Raw genomic sequence first — 18,131 nt, forward strand, 5'->3', positions numbered from 1 at the left:
TAATTATAAACTAATTCGGATGAAATCAGCAAAAGTTTTGAATGGCTCCTATAGAATAGAGACGCTATGTTTTGCCGTCTACACTGCTGTCACCTTTCAAGTACTTTCAAGAACCCGTTTCAAAACTGGACCGCGTCTTTAACAAAAGGGGGAATCTGCAGCAGTCATTCCACCTTACTAATAGTTTAGTGGGAAAACCATGCCAGACACCTGCATTCCCCATTGTAAACGGTCGGGTTTAGGCCAGTGACGCTACTTTGTTTTTCTTGGAGGTCGAAACGGTAGAAGACGAAAAATGGAAGCAACGTTGACATCTATCACTTTATCTCCCACTTATTTTGCCTTATATACTAAAAGCAAACAAGAAGCTAAACAACACAACACCTTGGTGCTTTTGATACGCCATTTAAGGTAACAAGTCAAACAATTTTCAAGCAAATGTGATTGAACGCTGAGTACTGATAAAGATGAAGTAAAAGAAAAGGTTCTACCCATACGTTGTTCGTCCCTTATCTTTCGCGACCTGTCACCGTAAATGAAAGGGGATTAGGAATGGACATTGGACAATGACAATACGTGCTAAAATAGCGAACTGCACATCTGCTGTTTCCTTGAATTTAGGGGAAAGCACAACGGAAAGCAATGTCACACGGATATTTAGCAGGATTTTATTTTATACCACATTCAGCCTTCTATGTTTACTTGAATTCCTGCTGGTCCCTTCCAGAGGGGCGACGAATTGCTTGATTTACTCGCCATTTGAGTTTAGCTACGTCCCTGAGCTATTATCTGGGGTATAAGACATCATGTGTCGGATTAAAAGTATAACAACTCCGCCTCCTCGGAGTGATGGACCGCAATTGCTACTACGAAGTAGTAGCGATTGCGGTCAATCACTCTGAGGAGGCGGAGTTGTTATACCCTAATCCGACACATGATGTCTTTCCCCCGATAAGAGTTTAGGGACTGTGTATACATGTAGAATGGGCTGTAAGATTACCCTAAACCCCTTAAAAACAGAGTGGAAAGGTGATAAACCCCTTATCTAACTATGCAGCAAAACACCCCTTTGTATAGATTGCAATACCAGGTGGCAAGGCAAGTAAGCATTGTTCTTTTCCTGGAACTTGTATGTCAAGGAGGTTCATGTTTCTGTAGTTTTCAAAAGAAGCAAGTGAAAGTCGAAGTCGATGATGCAAGCACTTTTTTTCTAGTAGTTTCTTTCCGTAGAAGTAATTAAGAAAGTTAATCGAAAAAAATAATTAAAATAAGCTTATTTTCCAATAAAAATAAAGTTAATTAATAACTTTAAAAAAATACTAAATCAAACTAAATTAGAGGCAATTCTGCGGTGTCAGACGTAGAATTTGCACAAAATTTATCCATAAAAGTTTAAAATTTTCCGAGTTAAAATAGATGAACTGGGCCCTTTCTTTTCTTTCAATACTTATACATTAGAGTGGACTGAAAAAATCGGAATTCTTCAAAGCACTTAGTCTTAGTACGGAAAATTTGTGACCCCCCTAACACTAATTACTGTGCAAAATTTCGTGACTCTGAGTGACTTGAAATTTTCAGATTTTTAGAAAAATATCAAAGAAAGAGAAAATTTACGAAATATTTTTAATTCCGCTGAACTTTAAGCTTTGGTGCGGTAGTTTTGTAACTTCCTTACACAAACTACTGCGCAAAATTCCAAGCCTGTGAGTTATTTTTTTCTGTTCTGGCAAGAGGCCTGAATTTGGAGAATTGTATACATAATGCATTAAATACGAGTGGTACATTACAAAGTGGCTACATACCTAATACACTACAATACTTCGAATTTTTAATCCCCCCCCCCTACTTTAAAAAACTAAGGTTTTTACATGTAAGTTGGCGTGATTTTGTGGTTTTTCGATAAAATTTCATTTAGTTCACGCGCTTTATCTCCCCCCTCCCCTGCAAAAATTCAAAATAATTTGCATATCTCGAAGGGAAGACACGTGGTTAAAATATTTGTTAAGCTGTCTGTTGTATGATGCATATTTCTAAATATTTTCAATTCACTAGATTGAAAGCTAGAATCATTCGCCAATTGAAGCAAAATCTTCGCACACCCCTCCAGTGGTCTATTCTCCTTAGCTTATTGATGATACAACGTCAGACCTCAAATATTACTCTTGTAAAATTTAAAAAAAACCTATACGACTCTGAAAAGCGTCCCCAACCGATTGCAGGTTGACCCGACGATATTGAGTCAAGACCAACAATATTTATTACTATTATCACATGCCGTAAAATAAGGAGTATGCTCTCTTTATCTTGCTAACCGCGATCTGGACGCGCTAAATATGTCTGTCTGTCTGAAAATAGCTTATAGAATCTTGAGATTGTACACTTTAATCTGTATTAATGAACTTTTTAAGAGTGGTTTCAGTATTGACATTTTTTATCTGTTCAGTGGTAATTGCAATGAAAACGTTTATTGTTTGATTTAGTATGCTTTTATCACGAACTTTACCCTTTATTTAGGACTAGCTGCGTTGCCCGGCTTTGCCCGGTCTACCTTGAAAAAAACTATTGCGTCAAGTGAAGTATCTTCAATAACTGGGATTAAATGAAAGAAAAAAACCCCCATCATGTATTTGAGTGTACGATGACTTTTGTATCGTATCATTTCTTTGTCTCTTCGTTTTTTGACCCATTTCAAAAAGGAGATCCGTCAATATTTTCAAAAATCTCCAGGATTTTGTTTAGAATGACATAGGAATGATGTGAAAAAAATATTGAACTTCATATTCGAATTCAGTTTCGCGTTATTTTGATTTTACTAAAAAATTTTAAAGTGTATACGAACACTTTTGGGAGCCAACACTTTTTGGTCATTTGTTGTATATAAATGAGACAGAGAATGTATTAAATGTGTGTGTATCTGTGTATGTATGTTCCCTATACAAATGCAGTTTACGTCGGATAGCGACCAAATTTGGCAGTGAGGTCCTTGGGCACACGAGAAGGAACGTACGGGAGGAGGGGGGGGGGGGTCGAACGCCAAAAAAGTCCCGAACCGTTCAAATTTTAATTTTAAGGCCCGTAAATGGCGCTCTTTCTAACCCGAAATAATTATCCGATCAGTTCGCATTTGGCGCGATTCGAACCCCACAAAAAATACCCTTGAAATTGAAATAATTTCTTCGCATTTCATAAAAAAACAAAGACTGTAAAATCACCGGGAAAAAATTTAAAAGCATTTTAAAGCTTAATGGAACAGAATTTCATATCGGGAAAACTATCATTTGCGCGATCTCATTTTAAATTAGCGTTCAGAACGTTGCCACTTTTCTTTTCTCGGCTATGACTAAATAAAATTTGTTTTTTGTTTTGGAGGTAAAAATTTCCACTTTTGATTATTATTCGGCGATTTATTTATTTTTTTTTTTTTTTTTTTTTTTTGTACTGCCATTAGAAGCTAATCAAGAACTTTAGTTGTATTTATGAGAAGTTGCGCTTAATTTATTGATTTGCTGTTTCGTATCTTTAAGAATGATTATTTTGACAGGAAATTTTACATTACTTTTTTCCCTTCTCTAATTGATGTCTGATTGTTGAACATGTGTCACTTGACATAACTTTTATTTTCGAGGTTAACCGTGCAAAGCCGGGCAATGCAGCTAGTGGTTCATAAAGTAACAGGAGAAAAACGGTGACTTGCCAAGAAGTTTTTTGGAATTCTATTTTGGAATCTAAGAAAGAATTTTGGAATCTAAGCAAATTAACTCACTAATAATCAACTAGCTAGAAAGCTATAACTAATTTAATCCTAGGAAAGTTCTAATGTTTATAACAAAAAGTTTCAAATTTTACCGAACGTAATGTGTCAATACATTTGAAAATCACCCATATAAATCTTCTAGAGCTCATAATAGCATATTTAAGAAAATAATTGAAAAGTGCCACAATGTTAAACCAAACAGCTATTCTTAAGTAGCATAAAAAAGTTACTCATAAGAATATGGTTATAACGAAATGATTTGAAGCCTAACAACTCTAATTTTGAGTTTTGCTGCAATTTTTTGTCATTTTCATGCACTTTAGACAATTATCTTTTCATTGATAACAAATTTGTGAGGAAAAAATTAATTTACAATTTTGATACTTTTTCCTCTTTTCTACGGAGTTTCCCATAAGTAAATTGAAAGTGATGATTAGAGATTGAAAAATGTGCGTTTATTTTGGTGTTTCTTTCTCCTGTAATTTCTGAACTTAGAAGCATTTATAACTATTGGACCCGACATTATTTCTCTCGAAACGTCTTTTTTAATTTAATTTTGTCCTACTCTTGATTGGCAAGAGTGGTTAGGTTCAGACAAAATTTGTCTTAAAAATTTTTGGTGTTAGAGTAAAAAAATCAAATAATTAAGGGGAAAAGAAAGTACATGCAAATAAAAGAAAAATAATGAAAAAAGAAAGAATTGTGTTCGTGCAAAATATTGAATTTCAGATATGAAACTAATGAAAATGTTTCGACTCGAAAAGAAAATTATAACAAAGAATTTTATTATTGTTATTGTTATATTAGCCCAATAATGCCTGACAATTTGATCATTGATGTGTAAAGGTTATAGAATAAACTTCATCTCAGTTATTTGCAACTATCCACAGAATCAACTTGAAACAATAGCATAGGAAACTTTTAATACAATTTGTTGATAAAAATGATTATTGTTTGGAAAATTTGAATGTATTTCGAGCTTCCCTAAAAAAAGACTCTAAAACATCAATGGATAAATGATAAATTTGGCCTAAGGTGATGTGTGTGTGTGTGTGTGTGTTTTTTTTTTTAATATTATTCAATGTTTTGGACATCAAATAGAAAAAATGTTACATGAAAATAAAAGGATACTGAAGAAAATTAAAAATACTGAAACTGCTAATAAAATTTTGAATACGCTGAAAGAGAAATGCCAATAAAGGATTTTAATTAATTTATTTATTTTAATTCATAGAATTCCCAACGTAAGATAAAGCTTGCTTGTTATTCAATGTTTGAACCCTAGAACTTTTCGCCTGTTGAATATTTTATTGATACTCGATCATTCCAAATATTCGGGTAGATTACCTACCTGATTAACACTTGGACATGCAGCAGATTGATGAGATTCTGCCATTCCTAACGTTATACAGAATCTTAGTGTAAGGATTATTTTAGGTTTGTGCGCTTACATATTGAAGGAAAAGTGCTTGAATTTCCAAATATTGCTTTAAAAAGCTTCTTAAAACAATTTATGTATTGATGTATACATTTCCTTTAGTTCGTTTAGTTCGCTAGTTCGTAAACAGGAAAGAAGTAGGATTCAGTTCTAGACCAGTTTTCGTAGCATTACTGCTGGCGTGTTTAAAAAAATTCATTTTTTCTTTTTTTGGAATTTTTTTGCTGTTTTTTTTTTTTAAATCTGTTTTTTTTTTTTCCTTTTAATCTTTTTTTTTTTTTTTTTTGTTCATTTATTTTATTTATTTCATTTTTACTTTAAGACATTTTTACTCTTGCTTGAGAAAAAAAAATAAAACAGAAATAGCTAAACTACATATGTTCGTTAGTTGAGATTAGTCACATGTTCTCTTTTTTATATAGTATCCCTTCCCTTTCTTTAGAATTCTAAGAATGAACCAGAACAAACTTGAAGTGCATTCCTTCCTCCGCTTCCAAACTTCCAACAAATAAATGGAAAACGTGAGGAGTTGACAGTAGATTTGGGGGTGGGAGACAGATATATGAAATAAACTTGTATCTATATGCAACCATTCCACATGCATATACCTCCCCTCAGTGCTCCTGCCCATAGCTCACCAGGACGTCTGCTTATCTGGAGAGGTTGACACCTGTCAAATATCCATCGCCCACAAACGCGACGCCACCTTTTAGATCCATCTTTCTCATTTTATTTTAATTTCTTAAAAGTATTTTAGTATCTGTCGTCATTGTTAGTTGAGAAAATTTTGCATGAAGGTGTTTTTTCTTTCATTTAATCCTGGTTATTGAAGATACTTCACTTGACGCAATGGTGCTTTTCAAGGTAGGCCGTGCAAAGCCGGGCAACGCACCTAGTATCTTATAAATATTAACATACAAGGGGCAAAATTTTTTAATTTATTCTGCTAGTGTCATTTCTTATTACCCATTGTTTTAGGTTCATAATTAGTGATCATTTGCTCATGGCATTGAGAACGAACTGCCCTGTAAAATATTCTAAAAGCCAGCCAGGGGTGGTATCCTTTTGAATACTCGCAACACCGGGGGGGGGGGGGGGATTTCGGTGTCCCGGTTGAACAGTATAGAAGTCTAGCAAACCTAAACATAAGTAGAATATCTTTTAAGCTCGTTACGATGCAATACATGCATATTGGATGTCGGCTTAATTTTGAAAAAAAAAAAAAAAAAAAAATGTATATCACTTCTGTAAAAATTTATTAATTGACTTTTATTGCTATGTTTTCCTCATTTTTTCCTTTTCTTGATTTCGTTTATTTAATTTGACATTTTTGGAAAAGTTTAGGAACTTGCAAATATCACAGAATCAAAGCTTTTTGTCACAGTTCCGACAGTTAAAAGAAAGAAAACATGACACCCTCACTTTTTTAGAGCTTGCTTGCAAAAACCTTTGTACTCTGAAACTATACGTTGCTTCCTGGAAATGTTTTTACAAAGAGTTTCATGCATTTGCATCTGTCTTTTAGAAGCGTTCCCCATCTTAATCTCTAAGCAATACTATTGAATAAAGCTACCTCCCCCTTGGTGGTATTGATAAGGCCCCCATTTACAAAAGAAGCATTCTTTCACAAGTCTTAAGAATATTTTTGAATGACAATTTAGAAGATAAGGTTACTTTGTTAACAGCTGAAAATGTGAAAGTATAGGCGACTTTTCTGACCTTTGAATTTTTAGAGGTCGCACGTCGATCACTGGTACACCAAAACCACCCTAAACATCATTATCAGTGTCAAGAAAAAGAGCTGGATTCTTTTCTTTTTTTGTCTAAATTGAGCTTAAAACCTTTCTATCCCTATCGCTTCAGCGCCGGAGCGAAAATTACCTGTCGTCCACTACCAAAAAAAAAAAGCAGATAATATGCAAAATAATTAGACAATTTATAACCATTGAGTGCTGATCAATTTAGTTTTTCTTATACTCAAAAGAAAAAAGACATTACATAAATCCTGGCAAAGAAGGGGTTTTTGTTGATAAAATTACTTGAAACTAATATTGTTTCAGTTATAAAAAAATTTAAACAGAACTAGTTTGAAAACTGGTTTTAACAGTTTTAATACCCGCAACTTTTTACAGCATAACGAATTAATATAAGGGAAGATTTATAAATTGATTTTAACTGAAGTTATTAATTTAATTTTTAGTTAACATTATTGATTTGATGTGCAAACTATAGTTAAATAATTTTTGAGCATCGGGAAACCATATGTGTTTTTAAAATTAACAATATTCACTGCATTTGCTGATAATGTCACTATTTGGATTCAGGGGGTTATTTTACATAGGAATCAGCAAGAATTATGTCATATGCATTTTGAAGGTCCCCCCCCCCCCGCACGTTGTTTTTAATTATTCACCAACATAGGAAAACTTGTAACAATGTTTGTAAAAAATGATCGCCCTTTCTATTTCTAGATTTTGTCAGGAAGGCAGTAAAAATATATTAAATCTATTATTTAAAAATAAAATGATATGCACATATATTGCTTTTTCTTTGCTAATAATAAAGCTGAAAGTCTCTCTGTCTGGATGTCCGGAGGATGTCTGGATTAGTGATGTGCCGGATCGTTAAAAAAGTAGATCCGCGAATACGGATCATTCGTGTCAAGATATGTGGATACGGATACGGATCTCAATTTTTTTTACCCAATTCAACTATCCAAGTATAAAATTTGTTACGGAAGGTATTTCCGTCAGAATAATGGCAGTTTCTTCAAAAAATGTCAACTGCGGCAAAAATATAATCAAGACTATGATTTACTCTTTAAAGAAATCTCCGTTAAAATCGAGGGAGGGGAAACGAAGGAATGGGCCAGCGCTGCATTAATGCTTAGATGGAATGTGAAAAAATATTTCTAGCTTGCTCTGTAGATGTAGGATACAGGAACAAGAGTGTAAAGCTGCTACTGACAGACTAGAAATAGTTTTTCGCATTTTATTTCAGCATGAATGCAACGCTGACCCATTCCACCAAACTTACTCCGACGTTCGACCGACGAAATACAGAGCCGGGAACACCTTTACAAACAGTAAATACAATAGAGAATTTAGTCTCACTTTTTTGGAAGAATGCCGAGAAAAACAAAAATGAAGAATAACAGAAACCCCAAATCAATAACAAAAACTAATATTAAATTGAAAATTAAAAAAAAAAAACAAAACAAAACATGTCTCAGAGAGCCGACCCCATATTAAGATGAATTTCACGGGTCAGAACACACATTTGTTAACAAATATGAACTGACAGCAGGTAAAAATTTTAAATCATTGAGCTTTTTCTCCTTATCTTCCGACTATGAAATCGCTATCAATCACGCGTATAAAGGCTTAGAATTGCATTTAAAATTTACTTAACAAGATTATAGCGCCTACTGTATATCAGTTGGAAATTTCAAATAAATATCAAACGCAGAAAACTTCGTTCTTTCAATTAGGGTCAACATTTTTAACGTACGGGTAAATTTTTACTACCCTAATTGTGAAAAACGTTAAGTCGGTTTTTAATTAATATTTCCGGTAATTAAAGTTCTACAAAAACGAGGCCAAGCTAAGAACACTTTCGATCAAGTCACCTTTTGAACAAAAAATGAACTATCAAAATCGGTTTATCTGTTTAGGAGCTACGATGCCACTTTTAAAACTTATTTCCCCTTCCTTTTTGCAATGGGGGGGGGATACAAATTGGCTTCTGAAATGATACCTTAACATTTAAATGGGGAATAAAACCTAATTTAAACGGAATTTAAGAGACTTTTATTCGAATATTAAAAAATTTATACAACACAAATGATCCGTTTAAGATCTGTCAAAAAAAGTAACGAATACGGATCTTTATTTTACCTCGGATATCCGGAACATCACTTGTCTGGATGTCTGTAAGGTGACTGGATCTCTGTGACGCTCATAGCGCCTAGACAATTCGGACAATTTTCATGGAATTTGGCAAAGTTAGTTTGTAGCATAGTCGTGTGCACTTCGAAGCGATTTTTCAAAAACTCGATGTGGTTCTTTTTCTATTCCAATTTTAAGAACAAAATTATCATAAGATGGACGAGTAAATTACGAAATTATCATAACGTGGAACAGTAACACGGGTACAAGCCAATTGGCGAGGAAATTCGCCATACGTTATTTGTAAATATACAGGCGAACCAAAAGACCTTTTAATTTTTCTATTACGGGCAAAGCCGTGCGGGTACCTCTAGTGTACAATAAATCACAATGTGTTCTTCAATATGTTCTCTAATTAGGCATCACCTTTATCAATTAATGTGATTTATGAAGATTTTTTCTTTTCTCATTAGTTTCCAGTAGGATCAGTAATTTATTTCTTTGAAAGTTTTCTAATGGTCATCTGATTTTTCTTTTGTGAAGAACAAAATGTTAATTTTTAAATTTAAGTCAAATAAATAAATAAATAAATAAATAAATAAATGAATGAATAAATAAATAAATAAAATAAAGTGGTAAAAGCAGTAATAGGCATTTGTTTTAAAATGTGCCGTTTTTATGTATTTCTATGCATTAACGACAAAAAGAGTAAAAATGTGCGATTGCATATGCACATAAGACATTCGAACTATGACGAAGTAAAAAAAAAAACGAATATTACAGATGTAGGTTTGTGTGTCAAATATTTTATTGTAGGCAACAACAACGTCTGATTAAATTTACTCATACAAATAGGGAATATTTCTAAGTAAACAATTGTGTTACTTAATTTACGTTGCGCACGGAAATGGCAATTTTGCATATAATAATATCTTAAGTTTAGTTTACAATGAGAATGACCAGTCACATTGTCAGGTAAATAATATTTTGAATATTTGTACTTTAATCTTTAACGATGTACGTTTCTAGAAAAAGACTTTCTCTGTTTTAGAAAATGTCGTATGCAATAGTTATTAATCATAATCCTGACACACATATTCTTTTATCTTCTAATATAATGAAATTATTGAAACGAACATTTGTTAAATTTTCTCATTCAAAAAATATATGTATGCTTGTAGTGTCATATCATTTTTGTCTTCCTTTATTTTTTAGCTTAATTTACAATTTTATTGACCTCTCTTCACAAAACAAGACCACCATTAAAATCATTCGTTTTTTCATCAATTTAAAAATATAAGTGTAGGGATCAATTTAATTTTATATTTATGACTTTTATCCTTGGAAGTAAAAAAATAAGAAAAACTTAATAAACTCCTACGAGATTTTATCTTTGAGATAGCTCTTTTTAAACTGTCTCACCAAAATATTTAAATTTAAAAGTAATTTTTTAAATAAATATAATTTTTTTTAACTTTAGCAAAATTAATTAAATGATTTTTAAAATATTGTATTTAGGCTGAACTAATTCACTATCATATTGGCAACTTTTTCTCTGTCCAAGTCATTCGGTCAAGAAATCCTTGCCAAAGAAAGATGGGGTTACCAAAACGTTCCATGCAGATTTAAGCTCCGACGGGGGGAAACAAATTTTTTGCTTTGCTGGTCTAGGGTTAGGGAAGAGCTTCCTCCCCACTTCCTCCCCCGCTGGTGCGCACTTCATGCGACCCCGCTGGTGCGCACTTCATGCGAGCCCTTGAAATTCTGTCTGCGGCGGGATTGCATTTGAGAGACCTCATAGCATTCTTTAAATTTCGTACAAAATTACTTCCAGCCCCGGGGGCTTGAATCTGGGGTTCTTTTCATATTGAACGACCCTTTTTTTTTCTTTTATAAATAGCTTTTTGACCAAAAACTTTACGTTAAATTGCCACTTTAAAGGATGAAAGACTTCCTACAATCTTTAATATTTTCTTTCTCCTAATACAAAAAAAATTATGTCATCACTTTTATTATTGAAGATTATTTCAACAAAAACTGACGATAAATTTTCTGAAAACAAAGTTTTAAATTGTTTGACAAATTTCATCTAAATTTTTAGGGCATCCAAAGAGTTAAGAGCTAGCTTCTCTTAAGATATTGACACCAAAATTAATTATGCTATAATTCAGGGCTATCCAACTGGCGGCCCGCCAACACATATTGTGCGGCTCACTCTCTCCTTAATCAGCATATTTCTTTTTTCGATATTTTATGGTATCAAGAAGCATTCGAGACTACCATTCTTGGTTAAGACGGGGTCCCTGAAATTTCCTCTTGATCGCTCTTTTACTCCTTTCATTGTATTTGGGAGAAAAAGATACAGGACATCTACAGGTCAAGGTAAAGCATTGCTACCCTGCACGCTGGTGTTCAAACGAATTCCTAGAAATAGTATTGCCTCGCGTTGTGGGCGGAGACAGGGAGGGGAGAGAGAAACATTTCAGAGAAGCACAACCTGTCTGCAATTGGTTAAAAACAGACCCCCCCCCCCCCACTGATTCTACAGTCTTTATTGATTTCGAAAAAGAAATTGTGTTAGACCTTCTTCGGCTGGCAACGTCAAACATCGATGTTGACTTTCCTGCCAGGTAAAGAAGGCGAATCGGCCTCAGTTTTCTGATGAAAATGTAAGCAAATTGTTTTATAATCCTTCTGTGTTTCATTGTTTTATAATTAATAGTTCAACTATTAATTGTTATTGTATAATAGGTAAGACTATTGTTCAACTTTTTAGTGAATTTTTGAAAATCCACACGCAAAAAAGCGCTCTTCTGAAACGTCACGAGCCTGCGTCACAGGGCGCGAATGGGCAGCCTTCCGCCGAAGATCCCTTGTTTTCGCTAGGGACATTTTGAGCGCGCTGATATTTTTATTTTTTAGAAATTCAATGGACACCGGATTCGTTAAAGCACAATCTAAATAATCTTCCTCATGTAACATCAATGATGATATTCGAATATTTCAGAGAGGATGAGAGATTTTATGTTCCAGAAACGCGAGGAGTTAAATGCGAGCTAAGCCTTTTACGTTTCGTCTTCGAAGTCGAATGCGTGACCTTCGGCTTTTCCCCTACCGGAAGAGCGCATGACGTCACTTCCTATGCCATTTGACGTCACAAGCGCTTGAACTTTAAAAAATTAATTAAAAAAACTACTTATCGTATCGCAAAAATTTTTCACCTATGATGTTCATACATGTTACTCTATCATATAAAAATAAAATTGAAAACTTCCCTATTGTCGACCAAAGCTACTCCCTGTCATTTTTCAATGGGATTTTTGTGTTTAAATTGAGTTTCAAAAGAAAAAAAAATATGTTTTCCCACACCCACACATCTATTTTCCGTACGCGCTAAAAATCTGCTTTGTAACCTCAATAGCAGTCAGTATCAATTACAAAAATTAAAATCTAGTATTCCTTTAGATCATTGGTAAGGTGTAGAGGGGTCCTAGACCGTTGACCTCAATGACCTAAGAAATTTTCCCGCCCGTGACAGAAGCTAAACAGCTTCACATACATAGAGCTGTATGCGACTTCACAAACATACATTGACTATACAAAGCCACAAAGCGCCATGCCTCCGGACAAGTACAGGAAAGATTTACAACACAAGGGAAGGAAATAACACCCAGGGCACCGGCATCTTTTTTATCAGCTACTTTAAAGTTATCAAGAGGGAAAATTAACCAAGCTTTTCTGCCAAGTTATAAGCAAGCAATTTTTACAATAACAAGACATGTGACCCAAACAGGATGAAAAATACTGAAATTGCTTGGCTGTGTGAACTAATACAGCTCTGTCAGTATGTTTTACAACTAAAAGCTCTCCTATGTATTTTTGTATCTATATAGTAAGTAGACTATTTTAATGGACAGTATTCACCTGACGTCACTGCGGGTCAAAACCCCTCACTGCAGTGCATTGTGGGAACTGTAGCAGACGAAAATCCGGCACTACAGCGTATAATAACACTTGCTTTTGTGTGGCTTATAAACTCTTCTTTCTATTTAAAAATGGCAGGTTTTTTACGTTTTTAACTAAGAAACGTTGTAAAAGAATGATGAACGATTCATTTGATACGAAATATTCTCTTTATTATCGTATTTTCATGGGTTTAAGCCTCTTTTTGATTCCTTATCAGAAACATGGTGAAAACTCGAATTCTATTTTTATTTTCCCCGTTTCTCGCCATTTTTCATGCATTCGTAAGTCTTTTTAAGCCCTAAACATGTTCATTATGCGCATGAAATCCAGTAATCCTTAAATAAAACGAGTTTCTTTAGCACTACTGACACTACGTAATTGGTCAAAATACCCGCAGACGGACAGCTGATGGGAGCGTTGCCAAACCGTGAATAAGGTCCATTGGATGCATGAAATTAACTGGAATATGTTGAATTCAACTTCCAGTCAGTGGCGGATCCAGCCGATTGTTTTGGGAGGGGCCATCCGAAATTTTTGAACAAACTCCCCAGGGCCGAATTTAGCTCCATGCCGCCTCTAGGCAAATTTGAAATCTGCCCCCCCCCCCCCAAAGAAGAAAAATATCCTTGACTCAAAAAAACGTAAAAAAGTGTTCCCCAGATTCAAACTGTCAAACTTATGAAGAAATGATGGCGTTTCACATTCTGAGGCGCCCCGATGAAATGATCACAGTGATCTCCCAAGAACATTTTTATTCGGCAAATTTTGCTGACGATTCGGCAAATACCATGATTGAAAAACATTTGACTTTCATAAGATGTGTGAAAGTAATCATTAATAAATTACAAGAAAAAATTGTCTCTGTGGAAAATGAAAGAATGCTAATATTTTACTTTCAAGAAATTTACATTCAAAAAATGTGTATTCTAATAGCAAATTTGCCGCCCCTGAAAAGTTTGCCGCCCTAGGAAACTGCCTACTCTGTCTATTAGGAAATTAGGCCCTGATAACTCCCCAGAAATTTTACTAAAATGAAGTTTTAAAAACTTAGTTTTCGGGGTACCGAAACATTAGGTGAGGAGGTGGATTTAGAAATGTCCCTCAAAAAAGTTTCAAAATTTAAATTTCCGAGCAATTTTTGAAAATTAGGAAACTAAAAACGCATTTTGTCTATTTTTGATGATGTACGGAGAAAGGTCAGGTTTCGGGCGCTGGCCCCAAAATACTTTTTGAAAATAAAGCTTAGAAACCAAAATATTCTGTTATTATACATTGAGAAGTTAGAAGAGGAGGGGTTCTCTTCTAGCTCTTCAGCTGTCCAGCCTAAAAATACACCTTTAGGTAATGTTTGCTTACATTAAAGGAAGTGTGAAGGTGCTTAGAATCCTTCCTTCCGGAAAGTATTTTGCCTTTGAGGCTCCAAAAATTTGATTTTTAACTATATTTATACATATTTTAGAAAGGGATGGAAGATTCGTGAGCTCTTCTAAAAACCTCCTTTTAAAACTATCATCACGATATAAAATAGGGAGAGAGGGGGTCCTATCAAAACTCGTTTGTAATTAAAGTCCCAAAAAAAATCATTTAAGTTCCCTTTAAGCAAGTTAAGTAATAAGGGCTGGATAAGCTAGTTTCAATTGACATTTTTTCCAAATAAAAGACTTAAAATGCAATTTTTTGCTACATATCACGGCATTTGTGAAAGGGCATGGGAAAAGGGGTTCTCCTCCTAGTTTCGAAATTAAAGCCATAAAAACGAAAATTTAGGCTCTCTTTGGTCTTGTGAACAATAGGTAAACTCTGAGAACAGAAGCATTTAGAGATGGTCCAAGTATCTGTAGTTAGAATCAAGAAATGATGTAAAAGATGAAGAAAAATTTTGGAAATAAAAGTTTTGTTTTGAGGATAGGAATATAGTTTATCTCCCAATTAAGACCTATACTTCTTTTTCAGTAAAATACATGTGTTAAATTTTATTATATATATTCTCATAATATTTTTTTCTTTTTTTTCCTTAAAAAAATTCTTACAAACACAAGGCTTTGGGAGGGGCCATGGCCCCCCTCTAGATCCGCCCCTGCTTCCAGTGCCTCTTCTTTTTTTATGCATTCAGTATGTTGCTTTCTCAAAAAATACTGAAAAATCACAAGTCTGCAATAAGTGCTAATCCTTTTTCAATGCAGAAGATTCCTAGAGACGCGAGGTGAAAGACAAGGGGTGGTCTTCAACAGTCAAACCAGCGATACCACAGACTAAACAATCAAACGCTCTGTTCTTCCATTCATTGCATTCCATTCTTCTATGGTCCTGTTGCAGTCAGTTTTTGAAAGGATAGTTCGCAGAATATTTTACGAACAGGAGAACAGACTCCAATAAAGCGGGTGGTATTTTTGGGCTCACCTGAGATGCGCACCAGTGGGGGAGAAAGTGGGGAGGAAGCTCTTCCCTAACCAAGATCAGCGAAGCAGAAAATTGGTTTCCCCCCGTCGAAGCTTAAATCTACATGGAACGTTTTTGTAACCCTTTCCCTTTTTGGCGAGGATTTCTTAACAGAATGACTTGGACAAAGAAAAAATTGCCAATATATGATTGAGAATTAGTTCAGCCAAAATACAATATTTTTAAAACTCGTTTAATTAATTTTGCTACTTTAAAGTATAAAAGAATGTTTGTTTATGTTTATTTATAAATTACTTTTAAATTTAAATACTTTGGCGAGACAGTTCGAAAAAAGAGCTATTTTAAAGACAAAATCTCGTAGGAGTGTATTACGTTTTTCTTATTTGTTTTACTTCCAAGGATAAAAGTCATAAATTTAAAATTAAATTGATGCCTACACTTATATTCTAGAATTGCTGAAAAAACGAATGATTCTAATGGTGTTCTTGTTTTGCGGAGAACGATCAATAAAATTGTAAATTAAGATAAAAAATAAAGGAAGATAAAACTGATATGACACTACAAAGCATACATATCATTTTTGAATAAGAAAATGTAACAAATGTTCGTTTCAACAATTTTATGATAATAGAAGCTAAAAGAATATATATATGTCAGGATTATTATTAATAACTATTGCGTACGACATTTTCTAAAACAAAGAAAGTCTTCTTCTATAAACATACATCGTTAAAGATTGAAAAACAAATATTCAAAACATTATTTACCTGACAATGACTACAATAACTGGTACTCGTCATTCTCTTACAAATTATTGTAAACTAAACTTAAGATACCAATTATGTACTGATAGTAAGCAAAATCTGGTACTAATTATTACAATATACGACAATGCTCCGAAGAAAAAAGCTCGTATTATATGCAAAATTGCCATTACCGTGAGCAACGGCAATTAAGTAACACAATGGTGTACTTGGAAATTTTCCCTATTTGTATGAGTAAAATTTAATTAATCACACATTATTGTTACCTACAATAAAAGATTAGACACATAAACCTACATCTGTAATATTCGTTTTTTTTTTTTTACTTCGTCATAATTCGAAACTAGAAATACGGATAATATGTTAATGCATATGCATATGCAATCGCACATTTTTACTCTTTTTGTCGTTAATGCATATAAATACATAAAAACGGCATTATTACGCCGACATTAAAATAAATATATTATGTCAAATAAAAAAAAAAAGAAAAATCGTTTGTTTTTCTCCTGTTACCAAAATTTTTTTTTAAACAAATGAGTAAATGTACTTTTAAAATAAATAAATAAATAAAAACAACAAAATGACAGCTTAAAGAAATAATTTGCATTATCAAAAAAAAATCAATAAATAAATAAATAAATCGTCTGTGCATATTTTTATGTAGAAACATAAAGGACTCCGAATTTCTCCACCAAGCACTTTTTAACTTTCGCGTGAAAATGAAAACAAATCATACCGATAATAATTATTTCAGAGTAAAAACCATGGCTGCGGAGTCGGAGTCAATCTCATTTTGGGGTAAAAGAGTCAGATTCGGCAGTCGAAGGTTTTCAATTCAAAGACTCGGAATCGGTCATTCTCCCTTAAAGTCCGCAACTCTGCCATTGTTTGTGGAGTCTGACTTTTTTTTTTTGATAAAGGAGTAAGAGGCGATGAGGAAGACTTTAAATTTTCGAAATTAGGAGTCAGTCATTTTCCCTCCGTATAGAAATTTTTGCCAAAGTCACGGAGCTGGAGTCGTGGAGTCAGAGCTCGACTAATTTTCGAGTGTAGGAGTCGGATTCGGAGTCGACTGCCCTAAAATTCTAGGAGTCGGAGTCGGGAGTAGTTCATCAAGATCTATTTCCAACAAAATTTGTTTGAAGCAAATCCGCAATTAAGTTTGGAATGTATATTAACTTTTAGTTTCGCCGTGGGCGCTATGAAAAAGGATTTGAACTGTTCAAAATTGAAAGGAAAATTGTTCAAATCAAAAAGATATTTTATATACATGCTCCTCAAAAACTTTTTCCTGCGAAGTTTGTTTGAAGCAAATTTGCCTCTAAGTTCGGAATTTATATTTGCTTTGAAATTCCCCGTAGGCGCTAATGTTAATTTTTTTTGAACTGTTTAAAATTGAACGAAAAACTTCAAATCACAAAATGAAACATAGGAAAGAGGTGTCCTTGCCGAGATCTGTTTGTTTGAATCGGACTACTCCCTCAAAAGTTATTAGGGGAGACAGATTCCTTCAAAAGTTATTGGGGGGGGGGGGGGGGCGGACAGACCGACAGATATTTCCCCACATCTCAGTACCCTACTTTTCAATTTTTAATTTTTTAATATTTATTTAATTATCTTATTTATTTTTGAATTTTTTTTTTTTTTTTTTTTTTTTTTGTTTTTCGCAATATTTTTCAGATGCAAATAAGCCAGCCTTCTTTCATGTCTTTTTTCTTATTTTCAACTTTTACTGGGAAAGTAGGCTAAAAACTAAGTTGAACAGCACTCAATGGTTAATTATATATTGTCTAAATATTTTGCATAAAGCATTTTTTTTTTTTGGTAGAACACATTTGGTAGATTCCACTTATGTTCACACAAGAATTGGGGGGAATTAGATGATTCACCTGGTCCATCATAATTGTTTCTAGTTCAAC

The sequence above is a fragment of the Uloborus diversus genome, chromosome 9 (genome assembly GCF_026930045.1).
Source record: "Uloborus diversus isolate 005 chromosome 9, Udiv.v.3.1, whole genome shotgun sequence".
Classification (NCBI taxonomy): Eukaryota; Metazoa; Arthropoda; class Arachnida; order Araneae; family Uloboridae; genus Uloborus; species Uloborus diversus.